Source organism: Hyla sarda, unplaced genomic scaffold, assembly GCF_029499605.1.
Source record: "Hyla sarda isolate aHylSar1 unplaced genomic scaffold, aHylSar1.hap1 scaffold_3101, whole genome shotgun sequence".
Taxonomy (NCBI): Eukaryota; Metazoa; Chordata; class Amphibia; order Anura; family Hylidae; genus Hyla; species Hyla sarda.
This window is the reverse complement of record NW_026609827.1, coordinates 1-23,968: the sequence shown is the minus strand read 5'-3', so window position 1 is coordinate 23,968 and position 23,968 is coordinate 1. Positions and strand designations below refer to the sequence as shown.

At 55.2% G+C, this 23,968-nt stretch overlaps 20 non-coding genes and 20 pseudogenes across 20 annotated transcripts; all 40 read right to left on the bottom strand.

Annotated features, from left to right (window-relative positions):
• Nucleotides 1-604: 604 nt before the first annotated feature.
• LOC130328625 (5S ribosomal RNA) lies at nt 605-724 on the bottom strand (annotated as a pseudogene).
• A 300-nt stretch (nt 725-1,024) lies between these two features.
• On the bottom strand, nt 1,025-1,143 carry LOC130328599 (5S ribosomal RNA). The gene has a single exon (XR_008872523.1). It is a non-coding gene; the product is annotated as a 5S ribosomal RNA (ribosomal RNA).
• Nucleotides 1,144-1,794: 651 nt separating this feature from the next.
• LOC130328624 (5S ribosomal RNA) lies at nt 1,795-1,914 on the bottom strand (annotated as a pseudogene).
• Nucleotides 1,915-2,214: 300 nt separating this feature from the next.
• On the bottom strand, nt 2,215-2,333 carry LOC130328598 (5S ribosomal RNA). Its single transcript, XR_008872522.1, has one exon. It is a non-coding gene; the product is annotated as a 5S ribosomal RNA (ribosomal RNA).
• Nucleotides 2,334-2,984: 651 nt separating this feature from the next.
• LOC130328623 (5S ribosomal RNA) lies at nt 2,985-3,104 on the bottom strand (annotated as a pseudogene).
• A 305-nt stretch (nt 3,105-3,409) lies between these two features.
• LOC130328597 (5S ribosomal RNA) lies at nt 3,410-3,528 on the bottom strand. Its single transcript, XR_008872521.1, has one exon. It is a non-coding gene; the product is annotated as a 5S ribosomal RNA (ribosomal RNA).
• A 656-nt stretch (nt 3,529-4,184) lies between these two features.
• LOC130328621 (5S ribosomal RNA) lies at nt 4,185-4,304 on the bottom strand (annotated as a pseudogene).
• Nucleotides 4,305-4,604: 300 nt separating this feature from the next.
• On the bottom strand, nt 4,605-4,723 carry LOC130328596 (5S ribosomal RNA). Its single transcript, XR_008872520.1, has one exon. It is a non-coding gene; the product is annotated as a 5S ribosomal RNA (ribosomal RNA).
• Nucleotides 4,724-5,374: 651 nt separating this feature from the next.
• On the bottom strand, nt 5,375-5,494 carry LOC130328620 (5S ribosomal RNA; annotated as a pseudogene).
• Nucleotides 5,495-5,794: 300 nt separating this feature from the next.
• Nucleotides 5,795-5,913, bottom strand: LOC130328593 (5S ribosomal RNA). The gene has a single exon (XR_008872518.1). It is a non-coding gene; the product is annotated as a 5S ribosomal RNA (ribosomal RNA).
• A 650-nt stretch (nt 5,914-6,563) lies between these two features.
• Nucleotides 6,564-6,683, bottom strand: LOC130328618 (5S ribosomal RNA; annotated as a pseudogene).
• A 300-nt stretch (nt 6,684-6,983) lies between these two features.
• Nucleotides 6,984-7,102, bottom strand: LOC130328592 (5S ribosomal RNA). The gene has a single exon (XR_008872517.1). It is a non-coding gene; the product is annotated as a 5S ribosomal RNA (ribosomal RNA).
• Nucleotides 7,103-7,752: 650 nt separating this feature from the next.
• LOC130328617 (5S ribosomal RNA) lies at nt 7,753-7,872 on the bottom strand (annotated as a pseudogene).
• Nucleotides 7,873-8,172: 300 nt separating this feature from the next.
• On the bottom strand, nt 8,173-8,291 carry LOC130328600 (5S ribosomal RNA). The gene has a single exon (XR_008872524.1). It is a non-coding gene; the product is annotated as a 5S ribosomal RNA (ribosomal RNA).
• Nucleotides 8,292-8,941: 650 nt separating this feature from the next.
• LOC130328615 (5S ribosomal RNA) lies at nt 8,942-9,061 on the bottom strand (annotated as a pseudogene).
• Nucleotides 9,062-9,361: 300 nt separating this feature from the next.
• On the bottom strand, nt 9,362-9,480 carry LOC130328591 (5S ribosomal RNA). Its single transcript, XR_008872516.1, has one exon. It is a non-coding gene; the product is annotated as a 5S ribosomal RNA (ribosomal RNA).
• Nucleotides 9,481-10,130: 650 nt separating this feature from the next.
• Nucleotides 10,131-10,250, bottom strand: LOC130328614 (5S ribosomal RNA; annotated as a pseudogene).
• Nucleotides 10,251-10,550: 300 nt separating this feature from the next.
• Nucleotides 10,551-10,669, bottom strand: LOC130328590 (5S ribosomal RNA). The gene has a single exon (XR_008872515.1). It is a non-coding gene; the product is annotated as a 5S ribosomal RNA (ribosomal RNA).
• Nucleotides 10,670-11,319: 650 nt separating this feature from the next.
• On the bottom strand, nt 11,320-11,439 carry LOC130328613 (5S ribosomal RNA; annotated as a pseudogene).
• Nucleotides 11,440-11,739: 300 nt separating this feature from the next.
• On the bottom strand, nt 11,740-11,858 carry LOC130328589 (5S ribosomal RNA). The gene has a single exon (XR_008872514.1). It is a non-coding gene; the product is annotated as a 5S ribosomal RNA (ribosomal RNA).
• Nucleotides 11,859-12,508: 650 nt separating this feature from the next.
• Nucleotides 12,509-12,628, bottom strand: LOC130328612 (5S ribosomal RNA; annotated as a pseudogene).
• A 300-nt stretch (nt 12,629-12,928) lies between these two features.
• On the bottom strand, nt 12,929-13,047 carry LOC130328588 (5S ribosomal RNA). The gene has a single exon (XR_008872513.1). It is a non-coding gene; the product is annotated as a 5S ribosomal RNA (ribosomal RNA).
• A 650-nt stretch (nt 13,048-13,697) lies between these two features.
• On the bottom strand, nt 13,698-13,817 carry LOC130328611 (5S ribosomal RNA; annotated as a pseudogene).
• Nucleotides 13,818-14,117: 300 nt separating this feature from the next.
• On the bottom strand, nt 14,118-14,236 carry LOC130328587 (5S ribosomal RNA). The gene has a single exon (XR_008872512.1). It is a non-coding gene; the product is annotated as a 5S ribosomal RNA (ribosomal RNA).
• A 650-nt stretch (nt 14,237-14,886) lies between these two features.
• LOC130328610 (5S ribosomal RNA) lies at nt 14,887-15,006 on the bottom strand (annotated as a pseudogene).
• A 300-nt stretch (nt 15,007-15,306) lies between these two features.
• LOC130328586 (5S ribosomal RNA) lies at nt 15,307-15,425 on the bottom strand. The gene has a single exon (XR_008872511.1). It is a non-coding gene; the product is annotated as a 5S ribosomal RNA (ribosomal RNA).
• Nucleotides 15,426-16,076: 651 nt separating this feature from the next.
• On the bottom strand, nt 16,077-16,196 carry LOC130328609 (5S ribosomal RNA; annotated as a pseudogene).
• A 300-nt stretch (nt 16,197-16,496) lies between these two features.
• LOC130328585 (5S ribosomal RNA) lies at nt 16,497-16,615 on the bottom strand. The gene has a single exon (XR_008872510.1). It is a non-coding gene; the product is annotated as a 5S ribosomal RNA (ribosomal RNA).
• A 650-nt stretch (nt 16,616-17,265) lies between these two features.
• Nucleotides 17,266-17,385, bottom strand: LOC130328608 (5S ribosomal RNA; annotated as a pseudogene).
• Nucleotides 17,386-17,685: 300 nt separating this feature from the next.
• LOC130328584 (5S ribosomal RNA) lies at nt 17,686-17,804 on the bottom strand. Its single transcript, XR_008872509.1, has one exon. It is a non-coding gene; the product is annotated as a 5S ribosomal RNA (ribosomal RNA).
• Nucleotides 17,805-18,454: 650 nt separating this feature from the next.
• Nucleotides 18,455-18,574, bottom strand: LOC130328606 (5S ribosomal RNA; annotated as a pseudogene).
• A 300-nt stretch (nt 18,575-18,874) lies between these two features.
• On the bottom strand, nt 18,875-18,993 carry LOC130328626 (5S ribosomal RNA). Its single transcript, XR_008872527.1, has one exon. It is a non-coding gene; the product is annotated as a 5S ribosomal RNA (ribosomal RNA).
• A 651-nt stretch (nt 18,994-19,644) lies between these two features.
• On the bottom strand, nt 19,645-19,764 carry LOC130328604 (5S ribosomal RNA; annotated as a pseudogene).
• Nucleotides 19,765-20,064: 300 nt separating this feature from the next.
• Nucleotides 20,065-20,183, bottom strand: LOC130328619 (5S ribosomal RNA). The gene has a single exon (XR_008872526.1). It is a non-coding gene; the product is annotated as a 5S ribosomal RNA (ribosomal RNA).
• A 651-nt stretch (nt 20,184-20,834) lies between these two features.
• On the bottom strand, nt 20,835-20,954 carry LOC130328603 (5S ribosomal RNA; annotated as a pseudogene).
• Nucleotides 20,955-21,254: 300 nt separating this feature from the next.
• On the bottom strand, nt 21,255-21,373 carry LOC130328607 (5S ribosomal RNA). Its single transcript, XR_008872525.1, has one exon. It is a non-coding gene; the product is annotated as a 5S ribosomal RNA (ribosomal RNA).
• A 650-nt stretch (nt 21,374-22,023) lies between these two features.
• On the bottom strand, nt 22,024-22,143 carry LOC130328602 (5S ribosomal RNA; annotated as a pseudogene).
• A 300-nt stretch (nt 22,144-22,443) lies between these two features.
• LOC130328595 (5S ribosomal RNA) lies at nt 22,444-22,562 on the bottom strand. The gene has a single exon (XR_008872519.1). It is a non-coding gene; the product is annotated as a 5S ribosomal RNA (ribosomal RNA).
• A 650-nt stretch (nt 22,563-23,212) lies between these two features.
• LOC130328601 (5S ribosomal RNA) lies at nt 23,213-23,332 on the bottom strand (annotated as a pseudogene).
• Nucleotides 23,333-23,632: 300 nt separating this feature from the next.
• Nucleotides 23,633-23,751, bottom strand: LOC130328582 (5S ribosomal RNA). Its single transcript, XR_008872508.1, has one exon. It is a non-coding gene; the product is annotated as a 5S ribosomal RNA (ribosomal RNA).
• Between the last annotated feature and the right edge of the window lie 217 nt (nt 23,752-23,968).

Sequence of the window (23,968 nt, the reverse complement as noted above, 5' to 3'; positions counted from 1 at the left end):
CTGCCTGCTGCTCAGCACTGGGCCTGCTTCCTGCCCCCCTCCTTTCCACGCACTCAGCCCAGCTCCAAGGCTGCTTCAGCTCACTGGCTCTATGGCTTACGTACACAAACTGCTTTGCACAGGGAGCCCTTGCTCGGGCTGGCCCCTTCAGCCTCAGCCTGCTCAAAGCCTGGCCATTTCCTGGCTGGGCTGCTTTTAACTCTTATATTTACACATGCCTGGCTGCAGGGGCAATGAGCTTTTCTGGCCGGGACATGGAGCTGGATGGACGGATTGTGTGCTGACAGTAGCAAGCAGCAAACCGGCACACAGGCCTCTGCGGCTTCCAGCTCTGGCTTGCCCCAAGTTGAATGGGGGAGATTCGTCAAAACCTGCGCAGAGAAAAAGCGGAGCAGTTGCCCGTAGCAACCGATCACATTGCTTCTTTTCATTTTTTATTAGCTACCTTTTTGAAACTGGAAGAAGCCATCTCATTGGATGCTTACGGGCAATGGGCCAACTTTTCCCCCAAAACAGGTTTTCGTAAATCTCCCCCCCCCGGATATTCGGGAAAGTGCCTTCCCAGGCTGGGCCAGAGGAGAAAGTGTAAAGAAACATCGCAACCTGTCTACAGCACCCGGTATTCCCAGGAGGTCAACCATCCCAGTACTGTCCGAGCCCGACCCTGCTTGGCTTCCGAGATCAGACGAGATCGGGCATACCCAGGGTGGTGTGGCCGGTAGACACTGGCTGGCCCCACTCTGTCGCACAAGCAGCTTTCCTCCAGGCCGCGGACCGTTGCGCAAAGGGCTGGACAGCAGGTAGCGCACCCCTGCGTACATTGCAGGTGAGCCCTGGGGACGTGCAGGGACTCAAGCTGATAGGACTGTAGGAGCATATCCCGTACTGTGACGTCACATAAACAACACAAGGGAGAAAGGCCATAAAAAAAGAAGAAAAGAAGCAAATGTGCAGCTAAGAAAGTGAATGTAAAAAAGGCATAGGGGAGACTGACCCCTGCTGGTTGAAGTGAGAAAAAGCAAAAAGCCTACAGCACCTGGTATTCCCAGGCGGTCTCCCATCCAAGTACTAACCAGGCCCGACCCTGCTTAGCTTCCGAGATCAGACGAGATCGGGCGTGTTCAGGGTGGTGTGGCCGTAGGCAGAGACGAGCCTCTCATTTGCAGCTCTTCTACTCTGCAGCCTGCCTGCCTGCTGCTCAGCACTGGGCCTGCTTCCTGCCCCCCTCCTTTCCACGCACTCAGCCCAGCTCCAAGGCTGCTTCAGCTCACTGGCTCTATGGCTTACGTACACAAAGTGCTTTGCACAGGGAGCCCTTGCTCGGGCTGGCCCCTTCAGCCTCAGCCTGCTCAAAGCCTGGCCATTTCCTGGCTGGGCTGCTTTTAACTCTTATATTTACACATGCCTGGCTGCAGGGGCAATGAGCTTTTCTGGCCGGGACATGGAGCTGGATGGACAGATTGTGTGCTGACAGTAGCAAGCAGCAAACCGGCACACAGGCCTCTGCGGCTTCCAGCTCTGGCTTGCCCCAAGTTGAATGGGGGAGATTCGTCAAAACCTGCGCAGAGAAAAAGCGGAGCAGTTGCCCGTAGCAACCGATCACATTGCTTCTTTTCATTTTTTATTTGCTACCTTTTTGAAACTGGAAGAAGCCATCTCATTGGATGCTTACGGGCAATGGGCCAACTTTTCCCCCAAAACAGGTTTTCGTAAATCTCCCCCCCCCCCCCGATATTCGGGAAAGTGCCTTCCCAGGCTGGGCCAGAGGAGAAAGTGTAAAGAAACATCGCAACCTGTCTACAGCACCCGGTATTCCCAGGAGGTCAACCATCCCAGTACTGTCCGAGCCCGACCCTGCTTGGCTTCCGAGATCAGACGAGATCGGGCATACCCAGGGTGGTGTGGCCGGTAGACACTGGCTGGCCCCACTCTGTCGCACAAGCAGCTTTCCTCCAGGCCGCGGACCGTTGCGCAAAGGGCTGGACAGCAGGTAGCGCACCCCTGCGTACATTGCAGGTGAGCCCTGGGGACGTGCAGGGACTCAAGCTGATAGGACTGTAGGAGCATATCCCGTACTGTGACGTCACATAAACAACACAAGGGAGAAAGGCCATAAAAAAAGAAGAAAAGAAGCAAATGTGCAGCTAAGAAAGTGAATGTAAAAAAGGCATAGGGGAGACTGACCCCTGCTGGTTGAAGTGAGAAAAAGCAAAAAGCCTACAGCACCTGGTATTCCCAGGCGGTCTCCCATCCAAGTACTAACCAGGCCCGACCCTGCTTAGCTTCCGAGATCAGACGAGATCGGGCGTGTTCAGGGTGGTGTGGCCGTAGGCAGAGACGAGCCTCTCATTTGCAGCTCTTCTACTCTGCAGCCTGCCTGCCTGCTGCTCAGCACTGGGCCTGCTTCCTGCCCCCCCTCCTTTCCACGCACTCAGCCCAGCTCCAAGGCTGCTTCAGCTCACTGGCTCTATGGCTTACGTACACCAAACTGCTTTGCACAGGGAGCCCTTGCTCGGGCTGGCCCCTTCAGCCTCAGCCTGCTCAAAGCCTGGCCATTTCCTGGCTGGGCTGCTTTTAACTCTTATATTTACACATGCCTGGCTGCAGGGGCAATGAGCTTTTCTGGCCGGGACATGGAGCTGGATGGACGGATTGTGTGCTGACAGTAGCAAGCAGCAAACCGGCACACAGGCCTCTGCGGCTTCCAGCTCTGGCTTGCCCCAAGTTGAATGGGGGAGATTCGTCAAAACCTGCGCAGAGAAAAAGCGGAGCAGTTGCCCGTAGCAACCGATCACATTGCTTCTTTTCATTTTTTATTTGCTACCTTTTTGAAACTGGAAGAAGCCATCTCATTGGATGCTTACGGGCAATGGGCCAACTTTTCCCCCAAAACAGGTTTTCGTAAATCTCCCCCCCCCCCGATATTCGGGAAAGTGCCTTCCCAGGCTGGGCCAGAGGAGAAAGTGTAAAGAAACATCGCAACCTGTCTACAGCACCCGGTATTCCCAGGAGGTCAACCATCCCAGTACTGTCCGAGCCCGACCCTGCTTGGCTTCCGAGATCAGACGAGATCGGGCATACCCAGGGTGGTGTGGCCGGTAGACACTGGCTGGCCCCACTCTGTCGCACAAGCAGCTTTCCTCCAGGCCGCGGACCGTTGCGCAAAAGGGCTGGACAGCAGGTAGCGCACCCCCTGCGTACATTGCAGGTGAGCCCTGGGGGACGTGCAGGGGACTCAAGCTGATAGGACTGTAGGAGCATATCCCGTACTGTGACGTCACATAAACAACACAAGGGAGAAAGGCCATAAAAAAAGAAGAAAAAGAAGCAAATGTGCAGCTAAGAAAGTGAATGTAAAAAAGGCATAGGGGAGACTGACCCCTGCTGGTTGAAGTGAGAAAAAGCAAAAAGCCTACAGCACCTGGTATTCCCAGGCGGTCTCCCATCCAAGTACTAACCAGGCCCGACCCTGCTTAGCTTCCGAGATCAGACGAGATCGGGCGTGTTCAGGGTGGTGTGGCCGTAGGCAGAGACGAGCCTCTCATTTGCAGCTCTTCTACTCTGCAGCCTGCCTGCCTGCTGCTCAGCACTGGGCCTGCTTCCTGCCCCCCTCCTTTCCACGCACTCAGCCCAGCTCCAAGGCTGCTTCAGCTCACTGGCTCTATGGCTTACGTACACAAACTGCTTTGCACAGGGAGCCCTTGCTCGGGCTGGCCCCCTTCAGCCTCAGCCTGCTCAAAGCCTGGCCATTTCCTGGCTGGGCTGCTTTTAACTCTTATATTTACACATGCCTGGCTGCAGGGGCAATGAGCTTTTCTGGCCGGGACACGGAGCTGGATGGACGGATTGTGTGCTGACAGTAGCAAGCAGCAAACCGGCACACAGGCCTCTGCGGCTTCCAGCTCTGGCTTGCCCCAAGTTGAATGGGGGAGATTCGTCAAAACCTGCGCAGAGAAAAAGCGGAGCAGTTGCCCGTAGCAACCGATCACATTGCTTCTTTTTCATTTTTTATTTGCTACCTTTTTGAAACTGGAAGAAGCCATCTCATTGGATGCTTACGGGCAATGGGCCAAACTTTTCCCCCAAAACAGGTTTTCGTAAATCTCCCCCCCCCCCCCCCGATATTCGGGAAAGTGCCTTCCCAGGCTGGGCCAGAGGAGAAAGTGTAAAGAAACATCGCAACCTGTCTACAGCACCCGGTATTCCCAGGAGGTCAACCATCCCAGTACTGTCCGAGCCCGACCCTGCTTGGCTTCCGAGATCAGACGAGATCGGGCATACCCAGGGTGGTGTGGCCGGTAGACACTGGCTGGCCCCACTCTGTCGCACAAGCAGCTTTCCTCCAGGCCGCGGACCGTTGCGCAAAGGGCTGGACAGCAGGTAGCGCACCCCTGCGTACATTGCAGGTGAGCCCTGGGGACGTGCAGGGACTCAAGCTGATAGGACTGTAGGAGCATATCCCGTACTGTGACGTCACATAAACAACACAAGGGAGAAAGGCCATAAAAAAAGAAGAAAAGAAGCAAATGTGCAGCTAAGAAAGTGAATGTAAAAAAGGCATAGGGGAGACTGACCCCTGCTGGTTGAAGTGAGAAAAAGCAAAAAGCCTACAGCACCTGGTATTCCCAGGCGGTCTCCCATCCAAGTACTAACCAGGCCCGACCCTGCTTAGCTTCCGAGATCAGACGAGATCGGGCGTGTTCAGGGTGGTGTGGCCGTAGGCAGAGACGAGCCTCTCATTTGCAGCTCTTCTACTCTGCAGCCTGCCTGCCTGCTGCTCAGCACTGGGCCTGCTTCCTGCCCCCCTCCTTTCCACGCACTCAGCCCAGCTCCAAGGCTGCTTCAGCTCACTGGCTCTATGGCTTACGTACACAAACTGCTTTGCACAGGGAGCCCTTGCTCGGGCTGGCCCCTTCAGCCTCAGCCTGCTCAAAGCCTGGCCATTTCCTGGCTGGGCTGCTTTTAACTCTTATATTTACACATGCCTGGCTGCAGGGGCAATGAGCTTTTCTGGCCGGGACACGGAGCTGGATGGACGGATTGTGTGCTGACAGTAGCAAGCAGCAAACCGGCACACAGGCCTCTGCGGCTTCCAGCTCTGGCTTGCCCCAAGTTGAATGGGGGAGATTCGTCAAAACCTGCGCAGAGAAAAAGCGGAGCAGTTGCCCGTAGCAACCGATCACATTGCTTCTTTTCATTTTTTATTTGCTACCTTTTTGAAACTGGAAGAAGCCATCTCATTGGATGCTTACGGGCAATGGGCCAACTTTTCCCCCAAAACAGGTTTTCGTAAATCTCCCCCCCCCCCCCGATATTCGGGAAAGTGCCTTCCCAGGCTGGGCCAGAGGAGAAAGTGTAAAGAAACATCGCAACCTGTCTACAGCACCCGGTATTCCCAGGAGGTCAACCATCCCAGTACTGTCCGAGCCCGACCCTGCTTGGCTTCCGAGATCAGACGAGATCGGGCATACCCAGGGTGGTGTGGCCGGTAGACACTGGCTGGCCCCACTCTGTCGCACAAGCAGCTTTCCTCCAGGCCGCGGACCGTTGCGCAAAGGGCTGGACAGCAGGTAGCGCACCCCTGCGTACATTGCAGGTGAGCCCTGGGGACGTGCAGGGACTCAAGCTGATAGGACTGTAGGAGCATATCCCGTACTGTGACGTCACATAAACAACACAAGGGAGAAAGGCCATAAAAAAAGAAGAAAAGAAGCAAATGTGCAGCTAAGAAAGTGAATGTAAAAAAGGCATAGGGGAGACTGACCCCTGCTGGTTGAAGTGAGAAAAAGCAAAAAGCCTACAGCACCTGGTATTCCCAGGCGGTCTCCCATCCAAGTACTAACCAGGCCCGACCCTGCTTAGCTTCCGAGATCAGACGAGATCGGGCGTGTTCAGGGTGGTGTGGCCGTAGGCAGAGACGAGCCTCTCATTTGCAGCTCTTCTACTCTGCAGCCTGCCTGCCTGCTGCTCAGCACTGGGCCTGCTTCCTGCCCCCCTCCTTTCCACGCACTCAGCCCAGCTCCAAGGCTGCTTCAGCTCACTGGCTCTATGGCTTACGTACACAAACTGCTTTGCACAGGGAGCCCTTGCTCGGGCTGGCCCCTTCAGCCTCAGCCTGCTCAAAGCCTGGCCATTTCCTGGCTGGGCTGCTTTTAACTCTTATATTTACACATGCCTGGCTGCAGGGGCAATGAGCTTTTCTGGCCGGGACATGGAGCTGGATGGACGGATTGTGTGCTGACAGTAGCAAGCAGCAAACCGGCACACAGGCCTCTGCGGCTTCCAGCTCTGGCTTGCCCCAAGTTGAATGGGGGAGATTCGTCAAAACCTGCGCAGAGAAAAAGCGGAGCAGTTGCCCGTAGCAACCGATCACATTGCTTCTTTTCATTTTTTATTTGCTACCTTTTTGAAACTGGAAGAAGCCATCTCATTGGATGCTTACGGGCAATGGGCCAACTTTTCCCCCAAAACAGGTTTTCGTAAATCTCCCCCCCCCCCCGATATTCGGGAAAGTGCCTTCCCAGGCTGGGCCAGAGGAGAAAGTGTAAAGAAACATCGCAACCTGTCTACAGCACCCGGTATTCCCAGGAGGTCAACCATCCCAGTACTGTCCGAGCCCGACCCTGCTTGGCTTCCGAGATCAGACGAGATCGGGCATACCCAGGGTGGTGTGGCCGGTAGACACTGGCTGGCCCCACTCTGTCGCACAAGCAGCTTTCCTCCAGGCCGCGGACCGTTGCGCAAAGGGCTGGACAGCAGGTAGCGCACCCCTGCGTACATTGCAGGTGAGCCCTGGGGACGTGCAGGGACTCAAGCTGATAGGACTGTAGGAGCATATCCCGTACTGTGACGTCACATAAACAACACAAGGGAGAAAGGCCATAAAAAAAGAAGAAAAGAAGCAAATGTGCAGCTAAGAAAGTGAATGTAAAAAAGGCATAGGGGAGACTGACCCCTGCTGGTTGAAGTGAGAAAAAGCAAAAAGCCTACAGCACCTGGTATTCCCAGGCGGTCTCCCATCCAAGTACTAACCAGGCCCGACCCTGCTTAGCTTCCGAGATCAGACGAGATCGGGCGTGTTCAGGGTGGTGTGGCCGTAGGCAGAGACGAGCCTCTCATTTGCAGCTCTTCTACTCTGCAGCCTGCCTGCCTGCTGCTCAGCACTGGGCCTGCTTCCTGCCCCCCTCCTTTCCACGCACTCAGCCCAGCTCCAAGGCTGCTTCAGCTCACTGGCTCTATGGCTTACGTACACAAACTGCTTTGCACAGGGAGCCCTTGCTCGGGCTGGCCCCTTCAGCCTCAGCCTGCTCAAAGCCTGGCCATTTCCTGGCTGGGCTGCTTTTAACTCTTATATTTACACATGCCTGGCTGCAGGGGCAATGAGCTTTTCTGGCCGGGACATGGAGCTGGATGGACGGATTGTGTGCTGACAGTAGCAAGCAGCAAACCGGCACACAGGCCTCTGCGGCTTCCAGCTCTGGCTTGCCCCAAGTTGAATGGGGGAGATTCGTCAAAACCTGCGCAGAGAAAAAGCGGAGCAGTTGCCCGTAGCAACCGATCACATTGCTTCTTTTCATTTTTTATTAGCTACCTTTTTGAAACTGGAAGAAGCCATCTCATTGGATGCTTACGGGCAATGGGCCAACTTTTCCCCCAAAACAGGTTTTCGTAAATCTCCCCCCCCCCCGGATATTCGGGAAAGTGCCTTCCCAGGCTGGGCCAGAGGAGAAAGTGTAAAGAAACATCGCAACCTGTCTACAGCACCCGGTATTCCCAGGAGGTCAACCATCCCAGTACTGTCCGAGCCCGACCCTGCTTGGCTTCCGAGATCAGACGAGATCGGGCATACCCAGGGTGGTGTGGCCGGTAGACACTGGCTGGCCCCACTCTGTCGCACAAGCAGCTTTCCTCCAGGCCGCGGACCGTTGCGCAAAGGGCTGGACAGCAGGTAGCGCACCCCTGCGTACATTGCAGGTGAGCCCTGGGGACGTGCAGGGACTCAAGCTGATAGGACTGTAGGAGCATATCCCGTACTGTGACGTCACATAAACAACACAAGGGAGAAAGGCCATAAAAAAAGAAGAAAAGAAGCAAATGTGCAGCTAAGAAAGTGAATGTAAAAAAGGCATAGGGGAGACTGACCCCTGCTGGTTGAAGTGAGAAAAAGCAAAAAGCCTACAGCACCTGGTATTCCCAGGCGGTCTCCCATCCAAGTACTAACCAGGCCCGACCCTGCTTAGCTTCCGAGATCAGACGAGACCGGGCGTGTTCAGGGTGGTGTGGCCGTAGGCAGAGACGAGCCTCTCATTTGCAGCTCTTCTACTCTGCAGCCTGCCTGCCTGCTGCTCAGCACTGGGCCTGCTTCCTGCCCCCCTCCTTTCCACGCACTCAGCCCAGCTCCAAGGCTGCTTCAGCTCACTGGCTCTATGGCTTACGTACACAAAGTGCTTTGCACAGGGAGCCCTTGCTCGGGCTGGCCCCTTCAGCCTCAGCCTGCTCAAAGCCTGGCCATTTCCTGGCTGGGCTGCTTTTAACTCTTATATTTACACATGCCTGGCTGCAGGGGCAATGAGCTTTTCTGGCCGGGACATGGAGCTGGATGGACAGATTGTGTGCTGACAGTAGCAAGCAGCAAACCGGCACACAGGCCTCTGCGGCTTCCAGCTCTGGCTTGCCCCAAGTTGAATGGGGGAGATTCGTCAAAACCTGCGCAGAGAAAAAGCGGAGCAGTTGCCCGTAGCAACCGATCACATTGCTTCTTTTCATTTTTTATTTGCTACCTTTTTGAAACTGGAAGAAGCCATCTCATTGGATGCTTACGGGCAATGGGCCAACTTTTCCCCCAAAACAGGTTTTCGTAAATCTCCCCCCCCCCCCGATATTCGGGAAAGTGCCTTCCCAGGCTGGGCCAGAGGAGAAAGTGTAAAGAAACATCGCAACCTGTCTACAGCACCCGGTATTCCCAGGAGGTCAACCATCCCAGTACTGTCCGAGCCCGACCCTGCTTGGCTTCCGAGATCAGACGAGATCGGGCATACCCAGGGTGGTGTGGCCGGTAGACACTGGCTGGCCCCACTCTGTCGCACAAGCAGCTTTCCTCCAGGCCGCGGACCGTTGCGCAAAGGGCTGGACAGCAGGTAGCGCACCCCTGCGTACATTGCAGGTGAGCCCTGGGGACGTGCAGGGACTCAAGCTGATAGGACTGTAGGAGCATATCCCGTACTGTGACGTCACATAAACAACACAAGGGAGAAAGGCCATAAAAAAAGAAGAAAAGAAGCAAATGTGCAGCTAAGAAAGTGAATGTAAAAAAGGCATAGGGGAGACTGACCCCTGCTGGTTGAAGTGAGAAAAAGCAAAAAGCCTACAGCACCTGGTATTCCCAGGCGGTCTCCCATCCAAGTACTAACCAGGCCCGACCCTGCTTAGCTTCCGAGATCAGACGAGATCGGGCGTGTTCAGGGTGGTGTGGCCGTAGGCAGAGACGAGCCTCTCATTTGCAGCTCTTCTACTCTGCAGCCTGCCTGCCTGCTGCTCAGCACTGGGCCTGCTTCCTGCCCCCCTCCTTTCCACGCACTCAGCCCAGCTCCAAGGCTGCTTCAGCTCACTGGCTCTATGGCTTACGTACACAAAGTGCTTTGCACAGGGAGCCCTTGCTCGGGCTGGCCCCTTCAGCCTCAGCCTGCTCAAAGCCTGGCCATTTCCTGGCTGGGCTGCTTTTAACTCTTATATTTACACATGCCTGGCTGCAGGGGCAATGAGCTTTTCTGGCCGGGACATGGAGCTGGATGGACGGATTGTGTGCTGACAGTAGCAAGCAGCAAACCGGCACACAGGCCTCTGCGGCTTCCAGCTCTGGCTTGCCCCAAGTTGAATGGGGGAGATTCGTCAAAACCTGCGCAGAGAAAAAGCGGAGCAGTTGCCCGTAGCAACCGATCACATTGCTTCTTTTCATTTTTTATTTGCTACCTTTTTGAAACTGGAAGAAGCCATCTCATTGGATGCTTACGGGCAATGGGCCAACTTTTCCCCCAAAACAGGTTTTCGTAAATCTCCCCCCCCCCCCGATATTCGGGAAAGTGCCTTCCCAGGCTGGGCCAGAGGAGAAAGTGTAAAGAAACATCGCAACCTGTCTACAGCACCCGGTATTCCCAGGAGGTCAACCATCCCAGTACTGTCCGAGCCCGACCCTGCTTGGCTTCCGAGATCAGACGAGATCGGGCATACCCAGGGTGGTGTGGCCGGTAGACACTGGCTGGCCCCACTCTGTCGCACAAGCAGCTTTCCTCCAGGCCGCGGACCGTTGCGCAAAGGGCTGGACAGCAGGTAGCGCACCCCTGCGTACATTGCAGGTGAGCCCTGGGGACGTGCAGGGACTCAAGCTGATAGGACTGTAGGAGCATATCCCGTACTGTGACGTCACATAAACAACACAAGGGAGAAAGGCCATAAAAAAAGAAGAAAAGAAGCAAATGTGCAGCTAAGAAAGTGAATGTAAAAAAGGCATAGGGGAGACTGACCCCTGCTGGTTGAAGTGAGAAAAAGCAAAAAGCCTACAGCACCTGGTATTCCCAGGCGGTCTCCCATCCAAGTACTAACCAGGCCCGACCCTGCTTAGCTTCCGAGATCAGACGAGATCGGGCGTGTTCAGGGTGGTGTGGCCGTAGGCAGAGACGAGCCTCTCATTTGCAGCTCTTCTACTCTGCAGCCTGCCTGCCTGCTGCTCAGCACTGGGCCTGCTTCCTGCCCCCCTCCTTTCCACGCACTCAGCCCAGCTCCAAGGCTGCTTCAGCTCACTGGCTCTATGGCTTACGTACACAAACTGCTTTGCACAGGGAGCCCTTGCTCGGGCTGGCCCCTTCAGCCTCAGCCTGCTCAAAGCCTGGCCATTTCCTGGCTGGGCTGCTTTTAACTCTTATATTTACACATGCCTGGCTGCAGGGGCAATGAGCTTTTCTGGCCGGGACATGGAGCTGGATGGACGGATTGTGTGCTGACAGTAGCAAGCAGCAAACCGGCACACAGGCCTCTGCGGCTTCCAGCTCTGGCTTGCCCCAAGTTGAATGGGGGAGATTCGTCAAAACCTGCGCAGAGAAAAAGCGGAGCAGTTGCCCGTAGCAACCGATCACATTGCTTCTTTTCATTTTTTATTTGCTACCTTTTTGAAACTGGAAGAAGCCATCTCATTGGATGCTTACGGGCAATGGGCCAACTTTTCCCCCAAAACAGGTTTTCGTAAATCTCCCCCCCCCCCCGATATTCGGGAAAGTGCCTTCCCAGGCTGGGCCAGAGGAGAAAGTGTAAAGAAACATCGCAACCTGTCTACAGCACCCGGTATTCCCAGGAGGTCAACCATCCCAGTACTGTCCGAGCCCGACCCTGCTTGGCTTCCGAGATCAGACGAGATCGGGCATACCCAGGGTGGTGTGGCCGGTAGACACTGGCTGGCCCCACTCTGTCGCACAAGCAGCTTTCCTCCAGGCCGCGGACCGTTGCGCAAAGGGCTGGACAGCAGGTAGCGCACCCCTGCGTACATTGCAGGTGAGCCCTGGGGACGTGCAGGGACTCAAGCTGATAGGACTGTAGGAGCATATCCCGTACTGTGACGTCACATAAACAACACAAGGGAGAAAGGCCATAAAAAAAGAAGAAAAGAAGCAAATGTGCAGCTAAGAAAGTGAATGTAAAAAAGGCATAGGGGAGACTGACCCCTGCTGGTTGAAGTGAGAAAAAGCAAAAAGCCTACAGCACCTGGTATTCCCAGGCGGTCTCCCATCCAAGTACTAACCAGGCCCGACCCTGCTTAGCTTCCGAGATCAGACGAGATCGGGCGTGTTCAGGGTGGTGTGGCCGTAGGCAGAGACGAGCCTCTCATTTGCAGCTCTTCTACTCTGCAGCCTGCCTGCCTGCTGCTCAGCACTGGGCCTGCTTCCTGCCCCCCTCCTTTCCACGCACTCAGCCCAGCTCCAAGGCTGCTTCAGCTCACTGGCTCTATGGCTTACGTACACAAACTGCTTTGCACAGGGAGCCCTTGCTCGGGCTGGCCCCTTCAGCCTCAGCCTGCTCAAAGCCTGGCCATTTCCTGGCTGGGCTGCTTTTAACTCTTATATTTACACATGCCTGGCTGCAGGGGCAATGAGCTTTTCTGGCCGGGACATGGAGCTGGATGGACGGATTGTGTGCTGACAGTAGCAAGCAGCAAACCGGCACACAGGCCTCTGCGGCTTCCAGCTCTGGCTTGCCCCAAGTTGAATGGGGGAGATTCGTCAAAACCTGCGCAGAGAAAAAGCGGAGCAGTTGCCCGTAGCAACCGATCACATTGCTTCTTTTCATTTTTTATTTGCTACCTTTTTGAAACTGGAAGAAGCCATCTCATTGGATGCTTACGGGCAATGGGCCAACTTTTCCCCCAAAACAGGTTTTCGTAAATCTCCCCCCCCCCCCGATATTCGGGAAAGTGCCTTCCCAGGCTGGGCCAGAGGAGAAAGTGTAAAGAAACATCGCAACCTGTCTACAGCACCCGGTATTCCCAGGAGGTCAACCATCCCAGTACTGTCCGAGCCCGACCCTGCTTGGCTTCCGAGATCAGACGAGATCGGGCATACCCAGGGTGGTGTGGCCGGTAGACACTGGCTGGCCCCACTCTGTCGCACAAGCAGCTTTCCTCCAGGCCGCGGACCGTTGCGCAAAGGGCTGGACAGCAGGTAGCGCACCCCTGCGTACATTGCAGGTGAGCCCTGGGGACGTGCAGGGACTCAAGCTGATAGGACTGTAGGAGCATATCCCGTACTGTGACGTCACATAAACAACACAAGGGAGAAAGGCCATAAAAAAAGAAGAAAAGAAGCAAATGTGCAGCTAAGAAAGTGAATGTAAAAAAGGCATAGGGGAGACTGACCCCTGCTGGTTGAAGTGAGAAAAAGCAAAAAGCCTACAGCACCTGGTATTCCCAGGCGGTCTCCCATCCAAGTACTAACCAGGCCCGACCCTGCTTAGCTTCCGAGATCAGACGAGATCGGGCGTGTTCAGGGTGGTGTGGCCGTAGGCAGAGACGAGCCTCTCATTTGCAGCTCTTCTACTCTGCAGCCTGCCTGCCTGCTGCTCAGCACTGGGCCTGCTTCCTGCCCCCCTCCTTTCCACGCACTCAGCCCAGCTCCAAGGCTGCTTCAGCTCACTGGCTCTATGGCTTACGTACACAAACTGCTTTGCACAGGGAGCCCTTGCTCGGGCTGGCCCCTTCAGCCTCAGCCTGCTCAAAGCCTGGCCATTTCCTGGCTGGGCTGCTTTTAACTCTTATATTTACACATGCCTGGCTGCAGGGGCAATGAGCTTTTCTGGCCGGGACATGGAGCTGGATGGACGGATTGTGTGCTGACAGTAGCAAGCAGCAAACCGGCACACAGGCCTCTGCGGCTTCCAGCTCTGGCTTGCCCCAAGTTGAATGGGGGAGATTCGTCAAAACCTGCGCAGAGAAAAAGCGGAGCAGTTGCCCGTAGCAACCGATCACATTGCTTCTTTTCATTTTTTATTTGCTACCTTTTTGAAACTGGAAGAAGCCATCTCATTGGATGCTTACGGGCAATGGGCCAACTTTTCCCCCAAAACAGGTTTTCGTAAATCTCCCCCCCCCCCCGATATTCGGGAAAGTGCCTTCCCAGGCTGGGCCAGAGGAGAAAGTGTAAAGAAACATCGCAACCTGTCTACAGCACCCGGTATTCCCAGGAGGTCAACCATCCCAGTACTGTCCGAGCCCGACCCTGCTTGGCTTCCGAGATCAGACGAGATCGGGCATACCCAGGGTGGTGTGGCCGGTAGACACTGGCTGGCCCCACTCTGTCGCACAAGCAGCTTTCCTCCAGGCCGCGGACCGTTGCGCAAAGGGCTGGACAGCAGGTAGCGCACCCCTGCGTACATTGCAGGTGAGCCCTGGGGACGTGCAGGGACTCAAGCTGATAGGACTGTAGGAGCATATCCCGTACTGTGACGTCACATAAACAACACAAGGGAGAAAGGCCATAAAAAAAGAAGAAAAGAAGCAAATGTGCAGCTAAGAAAGTGAATGTAAAAAAGGCATAGGGGAGACTGACCCCTGCTGGTTGAAGTGAGAAAAAGCAAAAAGCCTACAGCACCTGGTATTCCCAGGCGGTCTCCCATCCAAGTACTAACCAGGCCCGACCCTGCTTAGCTTCCGAGATCAGACGAGATCGGGCGTGTTCAGGGTGGTGTGGCCGTAGGCAGAGACGAGCCTCTCATTTGCAGCTCTTCTACTCTGCAGCCTGCCTGCCTGCTGCTCAGCACTGGGCCTGCTTCCTGCCCCCCTCCTTTCCACGCACTCAGCCCAGCTCCAAGGCTGCTTCAGCTCACTGGCTCTATGGCTTACGTACACAAACTGCTTTGCACAGGGAGCCCTTGCTCGGGCTGGCCCCTTCAGCCTCAGCCTGCTCAAAGCCTGGCCATTTCCTGGCTGGGCTGCTTTTAACTCTTATATTTACACATGCCTGGCTGCAGGGGCAATGAGCTTTTCTGGCCGGGACATGGAGCTGGATGGACGGATTGTGTGCTGACAGTAGCAAGCAGCAAACCGGCACACAGGCCTCTGCGGCTTCCAGCTCTGGCTTGCCCCAAGTTGAATGGGGGAGATTCGTCAAAACCTGCGCAGAGAAAAAGCGGAGCAGTTGCCCGTAGCAACCGATCACATTGCTTCTTTTCATTTTTTATTTGCTACCTTTTTGAAACTGGAAGAAGCCATCTCATTGGATGCTTACGGGCAATGGGCCAACTTTTCCCCCAAAACAGGTTTTCGTAAATCTCCCCCCCCCCCCGATATTCGGGAAAGTGCCTTCCCAGGCTGGGCCAGAGGAGAAAGTGTAAAGAAACATCGCAACCTGTCTACAGCACCCGGTATTCCCAGGAGGTCAACCATCCCAGTACTGTCCGAGCCCGACCCTGCTTGGCTTCCGAGATCAGACGAGATCGGGCATACCCAGGGTGGTGTGGCCGGTAGACACTGGCTGGCCCCACTCTGTCGCACAAGCAGCTTTCCTCCAGGCCGCGGACCGTTGCGCAAAGGGCTGGACAGCAGGTAGCGCACCCCTGCGTACATTGCAGGTGAGCCCTGGGGACGTGCAGGGACTCAAGCTGATAGGACTGTAGGAGCATATCCCGTACTGTGACGTCACATAAACAACACAAGGGAGAAAGGCCATAAAAAAAGAAGAAAAGAAGCAAATGTGCAGCTAAGAAAGTGAATGTAAAAAAGGCATAGGGGAGACTGACCCCTGCTGGTTGAAGTGAGAAAAAGCAAAAAGCCTACAGCACCTGGTATTCCCAGGCGGTCTCCCATCCAAGTACTAACCAGGCCCGACCCTGCTTAGCTTCCGAGATCAGACGAGATCGGGCGTGTTCAGGGTGGTGTGGCCGTAGGCAGAGACGAGCCTCTCATTTGCAGCTCTTCTACTCTGCAGCCTGCCTGCCTGCTGCTCAGCACTGGGCCTGCTTCCTGCCCCCCTCCTTTCCACGCACTCAGCCCAGCTCCAAGGCTGCTTCAGCTCACTGGCTCTATGGCTTACGTACACAAACTGCTTTGCACAGGGAGCCCTTGCTCGGGCTGGCCCCTTCAGCCTCAGCCTGCTCAAAGCCTGGCCATTTCCTGGCTGGGCTGCTTTTAACTCTTATATTTACACATGCCTGGCTGCAGGGGCAATGAGCTTTTCTGGCCGGGACATGGAGCTGGATGGACGGATTGTGTGCTGACAGTAGCAAGCAGCAAACCGGCACACAGGCCTCTGCGGCTTCCAGCTCTGGCTTGCCCCAAGTTGAATGGGGGAGATTCGTCAAAACCTGCGCAGAGAAAAAGCGGAGCAGTTGCCCGTAGCAACCGATCACATTGCTTCTTTTCATTTTTTATTTGCTACCTTTTTGAAACTGGAAGAAGCCATCTCATTGGATGCTTACGGGCAATGGGCCAACTTTTCCCCCAAAACAGGTTTTCGTAAATCTCCCCCCCCCCCCCGATATTCGGGAAAGTGCCTTCCCAGGCTGGGCCAGAGGAGAAAGTGTAAAGAAACATCGCAACCTGTCTACAGCACCCGGTATTCCCAGGAGGTCAACCATCCCAGTACTGTCCGAGCCCGACCCTGCTTGGCTTCCGAGATCAGACGAGATCGGGCATACCCAGGGTGGTGTGGCCGGTAGACACTGGCTGGCCCCACTCTGTCGCACAAGCAGCTTTCCTCCAGGCCGCGGACCGTTGCGCAAAGGGCTGGACAGCAGGTAGCGCACCCCTGCGTACATTGCAGGTGAGCCCTGGGGACGTGCAGGGACTCAAGCTGATAGGACTGTAGGAGCATATCCCGTACTGTGACGTCACATAAACAACACAAGGGAGAAAGGCCATAAAAAAAGAAGAAAAGAAGCAAATGTGCAGCTAAGAAAGTGAATGTAAAAAAGGCATAGGGGAGACTGACCCCTGCTGGTTGAAGTGAGAAAAAGCAAAAAGCCTACAGCACCTGGTATTCCCAGGCGGTCTCCCATCCAAGTACTAACCAGGCCCGACCCTGCTTAGCTTCCGAGATCAGACGAGATCGGGCGTGTTCAGGGTGGTGTGGCCGTAGGCAGAGACGAGCCTCTCATTTGCAGCTCTTCTACTCTGCAGCCTGCCTGCCTGCTGCTCAGCACTGGGCCTGCTTCCTGCCCCCCTCCTTTCCACGCACTCAGCCCAGCTCCAAGGCTGCTTCAGCTCACTGGCTCTATGGCTTACGTACACAAACTGCTTTGCACAGGGAGCCCTTGCTCGGGCTGGCCCCTTCAGCCTCAGCCTGCTCAAAGCCTGGCCATTTCCTGGCTGGGCTGCTTTTAACTCTTATATTTACACATGCCTGGCTGCAGGGGCAATGAGCTTTTCTGGCCGGGACATGGAGCTGGATGGACGGATTGTGTGCTGACAGTAGCAAGCAGCAAACCGGCACACAGGCCTCTGCGGCTTCCAGCTCTGGCTTGCCCCAAGTTGAATGGGGGAGATTCGTCAAAACCTGCGCAGAGAAAAAGCGGAGCAGTTGCCCGTAGCAACCGATCACATTGCTTCTTTTCATTTTTTATTTGCTACCTTTTTGAAACTGGAAGAAGCCATCTCATTGGATGCTTACGGGCAATGGGCCAACTTTTCCCCCAAAACAGGTTTTCGTAAATCTCCCCCCCCCCCCGATATTCGGGAAAGTGCCTTCCCAGGCTGGGCCAGAGGAGAAAGTGTAAAGAAACATCGCAACCTGTCTACAGCACCCGGTATTCCCAGGAGGTCAACCATCCCAGTACTGTCCGAGCCCGACCCTGCTTGGCTTCCGAGATCAGACGAGATCGGGCATACCCAGGGTGGTGTGGCCGGTAGACACTGGCTGGCCCCACTCTGTCGCACAAGCAGCTTTCCTCCAGGCCGCGGACCGTTGCGCAAAGGGCTGGACAGCAGGTAGCGCACCCCTGCGTACATTGCAGGTGAGCCCTGGGGACGTGCAGGGACTCAAGCTGATAGGACTGTAGGAGCATATCCCGTACTGTGACGTCACATAAACAACACAAGGGAGAAAGGCCATAAAAAAAGAAGAAAAGAAGCAAATGTGCAGCTAAGAAAGTGAATGTAAAAAAGGCATAGGGGAGACTGACCCCTGCTGGTTGAAGTGAGAAAAAGCAAAAAGCCTACAGCACCTGGTATTCCCAGGCGGTCTCCCATCCAAGTACTAACCAGGCCCGACCCTGCTTAGCTTCCGAGATCAGACGAGATCGGGCGTGTTCAGGGTGGTGTGGCCGTAGGCAGAGACGAGCCTCTCATTTGCAGCTCTTCTACTCTGCAGCCTGCCTGCCTGCTGCTCAGCACTGGGCCTGCTTCCTGCCCCCCTCCTTTCCACGCACTCAGCCCAGCTCCAAGGCTGCTTCAGCTCACTGGCTCTATGGCTTACGTACACAAACTGCTTTGCACAGGGAGCCCTTGCTCGGGCTGGCCCCTTCAGCCTCAGCCTGCTCAAAGCCTGGCCATTTCCTGGCTGGGCTGCTTTTAACTCTTATATTTACACATGCCTGGCTGCAGGGGCAATGAGCTTTTCTGGCCGGGACATGGAGCTGGATGGACGGATTGTGTGCTGACAGTAGCAAGCAGCAAACCGGCACACAGGCCTCTGCGGCTTCCAGCTCTGGCTTGCCCCAAGTTGAATGGGGGAGATTCGTCAAAACCTGCGCAGAGAAAAAGCGGAGCAGTTGCCCGTAGCAACCGATCACATTGCTTCTTTTCATTTTTTATTTGCTACCTTTTTGAAACTGGAAGAAGCCATCTCATTGGATGCTTACGGGCAATGGGCCAACTTTTCCCCCAAAACAGGTTTTCGTAAATCTCCCCCCCCCCCCGATATTCGGGAAAGTGCCTTCCCAGGCTGGGCCAGAGGAGAAAGTGTAAAGAAACATCGCAACCTGTCTACAGCACCCGGTATTCCCAGGAGGTCAACCATCCCAGTACTGTCCGAGCCCGACCCTGCTTGGCTTCCGAGATCAGACGAGATCGGGCATACCCAGGGTGGTGTGGCCGGTAGACACTGGCTGGCCCCACTCTGTCGCACAAGCAGCTTTCCTCCAGGCCGCGGACCGTTGCGCAAAGGGCTGGACAGCAGGTAGCGCACCCCTGCGTACATTGCAGGTGAGCCCTGGGGACGTGCAGGGACTCAAGCTGATAGGACTGTAGGAGCATATCCCGTACTGTGACGTCACATAAACAACACAAGGGAGAAAGGCCATAAAAAAAGAAGAAAAGAAGCAAATGTGCAGCTAAGAAAGTGAATGTAAAAAAGGCATAGGGGAGACTGACCCCTGCTGGTTGAAGTGAGAAAAAGCAAAAAGCCTACAGCACCTGGTATTCCCAGGCGGTCTCCCATCCAAGTACTAACCAGGCCCGACCCTGCTTAGCTTCCGAGATCAGACGAGATCGGGCGTGTTCAGGGTGGTGTGGCCGTAGGCAGAGACGAGCCTCTCATTTGCAGCTCTTCTACTCTGCAGCCTGCCTGCCTGCTGCTCAGCACTGGGCCTGCTTCCTGCCCCCCTCCTTTCCACGCACTCAGCCCAGCTCCAAGGCTGCTTCAGCTCACTGGCTCTATGGCTTACGTACACAAACTGCTTTGCACAGGGAGCCCTTGCTCGGGCTGGCCCCTTCAGCCTCAGCCTGCTCAAAGCCTGGCCATTTCCTGGCTGGGCTGCTTTTAACTCTTATATTTACACATGCCTGGCTGCAGGGGCAATGAGCTTTTCTGGCCGGGACATGGAGCTGGATGGACGGATTGTGTGCTGACAGTAGCAAGCAGCAAACCGGCACACAGGCCTCTGCGGCTTCCAGCTCTGGCTTGCCCCAAGTTGAATGGGGGAGATTCGTCAAAACCTGCGCAGAGAAAAAGCGGAGCAGTTGCCCGTAGCAACCGATCACATTGCTTCTTTTCATTTTTTATTTGCTACCTTTTTGAAACTGGAAGAAGCCATCTCATTGGATGCTTACGGGCAATGGGCCAACTTTTCCCCCAAAACAGGTTTTCGTAAATCTCCCCCCCCCCCCCGATATTCGGGAAAGTGCCTTCCCAGGCTGGGCCAGAGGAGAAAGTGTAAAGAAACATCGCAACCTGTCTACAGCACCCGGTATTCCCAGGAGGTCAACCATCCCAGTACTGTCCGAGCCCGACCCTGCTTGGCTTCCGAGATCAGACGAGATCGGGCATACCCAGGGTGGTGTGGCCGGTAGACACTGGCTGGCCCCACTCTGTCGCACAAGCAGCTTTCCTCCAGGCCGCGGACCGTTGCGCAAAGGGCTGGACAGCAGGTAGCGCACCCCTGCGTACATTGCAGGTGAGCCCTGGGGACGTGCAGGGACTCAAGCTGATAGGACTGTAGGAGCATATCCCGTACTGTGACGTCACATAAACAACACAAGGGAGAAAGGCCATAAAAAAAGAAGAAAAGAAGCAAATGTGCAGCTAAGAAAGTGAATGTAAAAAAGGCATAGGGGAGACTGACCCCTGCTGGTTGAAGTGAGAAAAAGCAAAAAGCCTACAGCACCTGGTATTCCCAGGCGGTCTCCCATCCAAGTACTAACCAGGCCCGACCCTGCTTAGCTTCCGAGATCAGACGAGATCGGGCGTGTTCAGGGTGGTGTGGCCGTAGGCAGAGACGAGCCTCTCATTTGCAGCTCTTCTACTCTGCAGCCTGCCTGCCTGCTGCTCAGCACTGGGCCTGCTTCCTGCCCCCCTCCTTTCCACGCACTCAGCCCAGCTCCAAGGCTGCTTCAGCTCACTGGCTCTATGGCTTACGTACACAAACTGCTTTGCACAGGGAGCCCTTGCTCGGGCTGGCCCCTTCAGCCTCAGCCTGCTCAAAGCCTGGCCATTTCCTGGCTGGGCTGCTTTTAACTCTTATATTTACACATGCCTGGCTGCAGGGGCAATGAGCTTTTCTGGCCGGGACATGGAGCTGGATGGACGGATTGTGTGCTGACAGTAGCAAGCAGCAAACCGGCACACAGGCCTCTGCGGCTTCCAGCTCTGGCTTGCCCCAAGTTGAATGGGGGAGATTCGTCAAAACCTGCGCAGAGAAAAAGCGGAGCAGTTGCCCGTAGCAACCGATCACATTGCTTCTTTTCATTTTTTATTTGCTACCTTTTTGAAACTGGAAGAAGCCATCTCATTGGATGCTTACGGGCAATGGGCCAACTTTTCCCCCAAAACAGGTTTTCGTAAATCTCCCCCCCCCCCCCGATATTCGGGAAAGTGCCTTCCCAGGCTGGGCCAGAGGAGAAAGTGTAAAGAAACATCGCAACCTGTCTACAGCACCCGGTATTCCCAGGAGGTCAACCATCCCAGTACTGTCCGAGCCCGACCCTGCTTGGCTTCCGAGATCAGACGAGATCGGGCATACCCAGGGTGGTGTGGCCGGTAGACACTGGCTGGCCCCACTCTGTCGCACAAGCAGCTTTCCTCCAGGCCGCGGACCGTTGCGCAAAGGGCTGGACAGCAGGTAGCGCACCCCTGCGTACATTGCAGGTGAGCCCTGGGGACGTGCAGGGACTCAAGCTGATAGGACTGTAGGAGCATATCCCGTACTGTGACGTCACATAAACAACACAAGGGAGAAAGGCCATAAAAAAAGAAGAAAAGAAGCAAATGTGCAGCTAAGAAAGTGAATGTAAAAAAGGCATAGGGGAGACTGACCCCTGCTGGTTGAAGTGAGAAAAAGCAAAAAGCCTACAGCACCTGGTATTCCCAGGCGGTCTCCCATCCAAGTACTAACCAGGCCCGACCCTGCTTAGCTTCCGAGATCAGACGAGATCGGGCGTGTTCAGGGTGGTGTGGCCGTAGGCAGAGACGAGCCTCTCATTTGCAGCTCTTCTACTCTGCAGCCTGCCTGCCTGCTGCTCAGCACTGGGCCTGCTTCCTGCCCCCCTCCTTTCCACGCACTCAGCCCAGCTCCAAGGCTGCTTCAGCTCACTGGCTCTATGGCTTACGTACACAAACTGCTTTGCACAGGGAGCCCTTGCTCGGGCTGGCCCCTTCAGCCTCAGCCTGCTCAAAGCCTGGCCATTTCCTGGCTGGGCTGCTTTTAACTCTTATATTTACACATGCCTGGCTGCAGGGGCAATGAGCTTTTCTGGCCGGGACATGGAGCTGGATGGACGGATTGTGTGCTGACAGTAGCAAGCAGCAAACCGGCACACAGGCCTCTGCGGCTTCCAGCTCTGGCTTGCCCCAAGTTGAATGGGGGAGATTCGTCAAAACCTGCGCAGAGAAAAAGCGGAGCAGTTGCCCGTAGCAACCGATCACATTGCTTCTTTTCATTTTTTATTTGCTACCTTTTTGAAACTGGAAGAAGCCATCTCATTGGATGCTTACGGGCAATGGGCCAACTTTTCCCCCAAAACAGGTTTTCGTAAATCTCCCCCCCCCCCCGATATTCGGGAAAGTGCCTTCCCAGGCTGGGCCAGAGGAGAAAGTGTAAAGAAACATCGCAACCTGTCTACAGCACCCGGTATTCCCAGGAGGTCAACCATCCCAGTACTGTCCGAGCCCGACCCTGCTTGGCTTCCGAGATCAGACGAGATCGGGCATACCCAGGGTGGTGTGGCCGGTAGACACTGGCTGGCCCCACTCTGTCGCACAAGCAGCTTTCCTCCAGGCCGCGGACCGTTGCGCAAAGGGCTGGACAGCAGGTAGCGCACCCCTGCGTACATTGCAGGTGAGCCCTGGGGACGTGCAGGGACTCAAGCTGATAGGACTGTAGGAGCATATCCCGTACTGTGACGTCACATAAACAACACAAGGGAGAAAGGCCATAAAAAAAGAAGAAAAGAAGCAAATGTGCAGCTAAGAAAGTGAATGTAAAAAAGGCATAGGGGAGACTGACCCCTGCTGGTTGAAGTGAGAAAAAGCAAAAAGCCTACAGCACCTGGTATTCCCAGGCGGTCTCCCATCCAAGTACTAACCAGGCCCGACCCTGCTTAGCTTCCGAGATCAGACGAGATCGGGCGTGTTCAGGGTGGTGTGGCCGTAGGCAGAGACGAGCCTCTCATTTGCAGCTCTTCTACTCTGCAGCCTGCCTGCCTGCTGCTCAGCACTGGGCCTGCTTCCTGCCCCCCTCCTTTCCACGCACTCAGCCCAGCTCCAAGGCTGCTTCAGCTCACTGGCTCTATGGCTTACGTACACAAACTGCTTTGCACAGGGAGCCCTTGCTCGGGCTGGCCCCTTCAGCCTCAGCCTGCTCAAAGCCTGGCCATTTCCTGGCTGGGCTGCTTTTAACTCTTATATTTACACATGCCTGGCTGCAGGGGCAATGAGCTTTTCTGGCCGGGACATGGAGCTGGATGGACGGATTGTGTGCTGACAGTAGCAAGCAGCAAACCGGCACACAGGCCTCTGCGGCTTCCAGCTCTGGCTTGCCCCAAGTTGAATGGGGGAGATTCGTCAAAACCTGCGCAGAGAAAAAGCGGAGCAGTTGCCCGTAGCAACCGATCACATTGCTTCTTTTCATTTTTTATTTGCTACCTTTTTGAAACTGGAAGAAGCCATCTCATTGGATGCTTACGGGCAATGGGCCAACTTTTCCCCCAAAACAGGTTTTCGTAAATCTCCCCCCCCCCCCGATATTCGGGAAAGTGCCTTCCCAGGCTGGGCCAGAGGAGAAAGTGTAAAGAAACATCGCAACCTGTCTACAGCACCCGGTATTCCCAGGAGGTCAACCATCCCAGTACTGTCCGAGCCCGACCCTGCTTGGCTTCCGAGATCAGACGAGATCGGGCATACCCAGGGTGGTGTGGCCGGTAGACACTGGCTGGCCCCACTCTGTCGCACAAGCAGCTTTCCTCCAGGCCGCGGACCGTTGCGCAAAGGGCTGGACAGCAGGTAGCGCACCCCTGCGTACATTGCAGGTGAGCCCTGGGGACGTGCAGGGACTCAAGCTGATAGGACTGTAGGAGCATATCCCGTACTGTGACGTCACATAAACAACACAAGGGAGAAAGGCCATAAAAAAAGAAGAAAAGAAGCAAATGTGCAGCTAAGAAAGTGAATGTAAAAAAGGCATAGGGGAGACTGACCCCTGCTGGTTGAAGTGAGAAAAAGCAAAAAGCCTACAGCACCTGGTATTCCCAGGCGGTCTCCCATCCAAGTACTAACCAGGCCCGACCCTGCTTAGCTTCCGAGATCAGACGAGATCGGGCGTGTTCAGGGTGGTGTGGCCGTAGGCAGAGACGAGCCTCTCATTTGCAGCTCTTCTACTCTGCAGCCTGCCTGCCTGCTGCTCAGCACTGGGCCTGCTTCCTGCCCCCCTCCTTTCCACGCACTCAGCCCAGCTCCAAGGCTGCTTCAGCTCACTGGCTCTATGGCTTACGTACACAAACTGCTTTGCACAGGGAGCCCTTGCTCGGGCTGGCCCCTTCAGCCTCAGCCTGCTCAAAGCCTGG